Here is a 4,630-nt window from a genome sequence, read left to right on the forward strand (position 1 = left end):
CGGTGATGTGCCCAACCACGGGGCCGGTGTCCTGAGACACGGTGGCACCCCCGAGCCCTGGCAGCGGGGAGCAAAGGCGCTCGCACCACGCCGGGTGAGAAAGGCCTTCTCTGAGCTGGCTTCTCCCCCTCTGCCGCGGGCAGCGAGGCTCTTGCGCGGGTGATGCTCTCGGATGCAGGATGCAGGACGCGGGGTGCAGAGGCAAATTGGAAACCGAGAAGAGATGTGGGGGTAAAGGAGCGGGGCAGCCCGTGGGGACTCTCTACAGGCGCGATGGGGTGTCCCGGGTACCCCGTGTTTGCGGGTTCGTGCCAGCAGAGGGGGCACAGTCCCCGCCGCGTTCTGTACACCCCTGCGGGCGGGGACACCGGCTACAGCCCAGGGGGACTGTGCCCGAACAACCGCAGGTCTTTCTGCACTTGGCATCCCACATCTGGCAAGTTTTGTCTCCACAGACCTGTGTCCTGCACCCTGATCCTGCTGACAGTCAGTCCGTGGTGCTCCATGGAAGTCCATGGTGGTCCATGGTGGTCTGTGGCAGCCCATGGAGGTCCATTAAAGTCTGTGGTGGATTGTGGTGGTCCATGACAGCCCGTGGAGAGCCATGATGGTCTATGGGGAACTGTGGTGATCCATGATGGACTGTGATGGTCCATGGCAGCCTATGGATATCCATGGTTATCAATGGTGGACTGTGATTGTCTATGCAAGTCCATGGTGGTCAGTGGTGTTCCCTGCACTGCACTGAAGCATGGTAGGCACCAAGGGTACAGCCTTGCCCACCTGCCCTGGGGAGCTCATGCCCATGAGGTTCCCATCTTGTTTTCCATCCAAATCAAAGTTGATGATGGCTTCATTGATGAAAACTGTCTCTGCACCTCCTCAGGTGCAGCAACACGTGCTTGTGGGCTGCAGGGCCCTGCCAAGTGCCCTCACCTCTGCACACAGAGCAGGGCCAGCAACCTGTCAGCACCAGGAGGTGACTGTGAAGAACACAGGTGAGTGCCTGCAGCACAGTCAGCTCCACCGGGGCCAGGTGAAGGAGCCGTGCAGGCACTGCGCTGCCAGGGCACGCATGGCACTGGGTCATGGAGAGGTCTAGCATCAGCAACACCATCCTACTGGAGGCTGGGGGCTGTCAATGGGTTGTGAAGGGGGGCACAGAAAGAGGGCAAGGGTGGAGAAGGCACCACTGAAGGTCCCCATCTCCATCCAGGTGGAAGCCAGGGTCTTGCTGTTTTCTCCATTCCCAGTGCTGGAGGAGCCACCCCATCCCAAATGGGAGGGGAACATCTCCAGAAGATTGGGATAGCTTTGGCCAGGTCGCATGAAACACAAAGGGATGGGTGCAGGCACAAAGGCAACCTTTGCACCTATGGGCTTCCTGTGCTGCTGCTGTCCTGGAAACCTGAAGGGCTCCTAGTTTGGGTTTGGGGTTCATGTGCCAATAGCAGCAAAAAAGGAGTAGAGGCAAACATCTTAAAGGGAGCAATGTGGATGATGAAGCAGCAGTGTCATCTCCCTGGTTCAGGGCAGGGGCTGACCCAGTGTGTCCGTGGGGAGAGCCCCACATCTCTCCATGCCCCAGACCCACGGTGGGACCCCATAAGTGTCCTTGCAGGGCACTGGGACAGGACGTGTCACCCATGACCCTCTTTAGGAGGACCCTGCCCCTGATGAGCAGGGGTACCTGCTGCATTGCTTTCTGCTCCATGTGCTGTGGGACCCCCATGATGGCTATGAGGGGTCCCAGCCCCATGACCGTGTGGTCTCTTCCACCATGAAGCCACCAGCCATCCATGGCTCTTCCTGTAGGGTGTTCCTAAAGCAGGGCACCACCCCAGGGTGCTTCCAACCAACAGCCCGATGCAGGGCACAGTGGGGGATCCATCTTTCTGATCCTGGAGAGAGACTTCAGAAGATCTGTGGGATCCATCCAGGAATGAGAAAGCTCCAGTGCGTTCTGGGGCTCTCCCAGTCCCTGCATCCCACTGAGTCATGGTGCCCAGGACAGGCCTTGGGCTCCCCAGGAGCTCCCCAGCACATCCCACAGGATGGGATCAGTGCTGGTGCCATGGCAAAGCCCCCTCCATCACGGTGTGCTTGCACCCCCGACCTCTCCAGCAGGTCCCCAGGTCCACCATGGCACTTTTTTGGCTGGTACAGCTCCTGCGTGGCCCAGGAATGATCTCCCGGGGTTATTTCTGACTCACAGGACAGGAAGCGTTTTGGGGTTTAAGCCGAGCTGAATAATGTGCTCATTTCCTTGTGCCGACTACAAAGCACCTGCTCCGGGGGATTTATGGAGTGCCGCCTCTCGCGCTCGCTGTGCCGCTGCCCGCACGGATGTTTTCGTGTTTTCGGGATGGCCACCGGGTGCCAAGGCCTGTTTTCCTAAACATGCCGCACGTTTCCTTGAGGGCAGCCCGGGCAAAGGCACGGGATGCATGCAGCACACCTCTGTGCTGGGGTACCCAGGTGCTGGGGTGACAGCACCCTGACAGGGATGAGGGCAGCGGGAATGCGTGGCTAAACACTGGTGCCAAAACCTGGTCTGGCACAGAGCAGGGGTAAATGGCCAAAGTATGATGGGGAGGGATGGAACATGGGGGAGAGCAAGAGACGAGGGTGTGTAAAAGAGGGCAAGAGGGAAAAGGGAGTGTGAGGGAGTCATGGCATGGGGCCGCTCAGACCATGGAGCTCTGTCTGACACCAGCTGTAGTGAAAAGAGACCCAGCCTGGGGTGGGCAAAGCATATCCCACAGACACCATCCCATAACAGACCCCATCCCATGGCTGGGGACCCACAGACACCATCCAACACAGGTTTGTGGAGCCCTTGCAAAATGCTGAGCCAATCCCATGGGTTGGAAACGGCTCTTCCCTTCAAGCAGGATCAGTGTGTGTGTGCCGAGGCCAGGGACACCCATGGGAGACGCAGGGCATGCCAGCACGCCTCCCAGCCCAGCCTCCTCCGGTGTCACCGAGCTCCATCCAGCGGGCAGCAGCGTAAAGTCACATCGAGGTTTCCATCCTGTCCCCTCGGCTTTGTCCCTTTCATGGAGCAACGGCCCCATTGCTTTAGCCCTGGTGGGGCTGGTTCTGATCCTACCTGTACCTCCAGCCTCTGGGAGCTATCCCATCTGGCTTACCAGCAACAGGATGAAGGATGGAGTGAGCCAGTTGTCATGCCCTGGATAGCCCTTTGTCCCCCCTTCCCAGCTTCTGGTTGTCCATCTCTGTCTGTCCCCCCTGCTTGCTTCTCCCTGGGGTCTGGACATTCTGTGGGTGGTTCACAGGTGAGTGAACATAGCCTAAAGCTGTCATCTACCTGCACCCTGCCTGCACCCTGCCCTGGGGGCTCTGGGGCTTGAAGCATCTTGGAGGATTGAGCAAGTGACCCACATCCTGCAGGCGCCGCAGGGCCCAAGACAGCACCGAGGCAGCTCAGCTGAGCGATAAGTTGGGGTTGGGTTTGTTGGGGTTTTTTTCTCTGTTTAGAGAGAAAATAAAGCACTTGTGGGGAGCAGGAGCCAAGCTCCCCAGTGCCTAAAACAGCAATCGCAGCACTTCCTTGGATTTATGGTGTTTGCTTTCACAATGCCAGCCGGGATCCTGTTTGCTTCCTGCTCTGCAGCTGCAATCCCAGCTGAAGGCTCAGGAGATTCAGGTTTTATAACACTCCTGGATCCTGCTGATGGCAACTTGTCCAGCATCACTTATTACCCCCGTGCCTCCCGTGGGGCTGGGGTGAGCTGCTCTCACCCCATCCCAGCACCCACCAGTTTGGGTGCTCACCCCTGACCATACACAGCATCCCATCCTCCAGAAACAGAGGGTCAAGCAGCAGGAGGACCCGACCTTTGGTGGGAGAGAAGGGCAATGCTGTGCCCCTGGTGGGTGCAGCACCCAGGTCCTCTTGGACAGAGCTGCAATCCAAAAGCAGGAGCAGCTCTGCTTGTGGGGATGCTGAGACATGGATGTTACCGTCTGCAGGGTCTGGGGGTGCTGAAGGGTGACGGCTGCTCCTCGCCAGCATTACATGCAGCCAGTCCCTGCTGTTGGCCTCTGCCTGATAAAGTGACTGAACTTACAGTGAGGTACCCCTTCAGCCCCTACATCCCTTCTGTGGCTCTTCCCTGGGTCTCAGCTGTGCCCCAAAGATGTGAGCATCAAAACCAGCCCTGCTTTCTCTCTCTGGGGCAAAACTTCCTGTGGGATGCACTCGCTAGTGGAGGGTGTCAGCTCCTCCAGCCACCGCATCCTTTGGGTGCCAGAGCTGAAGCTCTAGAGCACTGAGCTCAACTCTAGCTGCTGGTTCCCAAGGTACAGGCCCCCTCCTGCTCTGGTTCCCCCATGGGTCCAGGAAGGTGCCCAGGGATGCAAGGAGAAGGGGGAAGGAGCATGGCCTGTAGGGGGAAGAGCTGTGTGGGACCACCAGCCCCAGCCCCAACCCACAGCCACGGGCCCTCTGCATCGTGCCAAGGGGTGTCCTGACCCCCTTTCCTCCTCTGCATTTACCCAACGAACTGTGCTAACGAAATACCCATGGGCCATAAGTGAGCTGGTAGCCTTAATCCTCATTTTGGGAAAACAGAATGGCTACAGAAATCCCAGGAAATCCTCCCCT

Source organism: Nestor notabilis, unplaced genomic scaffold, assembly GCF_000696875.1.
Source record: "Nestor notabilis isolate BGI_N333 unplaced genomic scaffold, ASM69687v1 scaffold16925, whole genome shotgun sequence".
NCBI lineage: Eukaryota > Metazoa > Chordata > Aves > Psittaciformes > Psittacidae > Nestor > Nestor notabilis.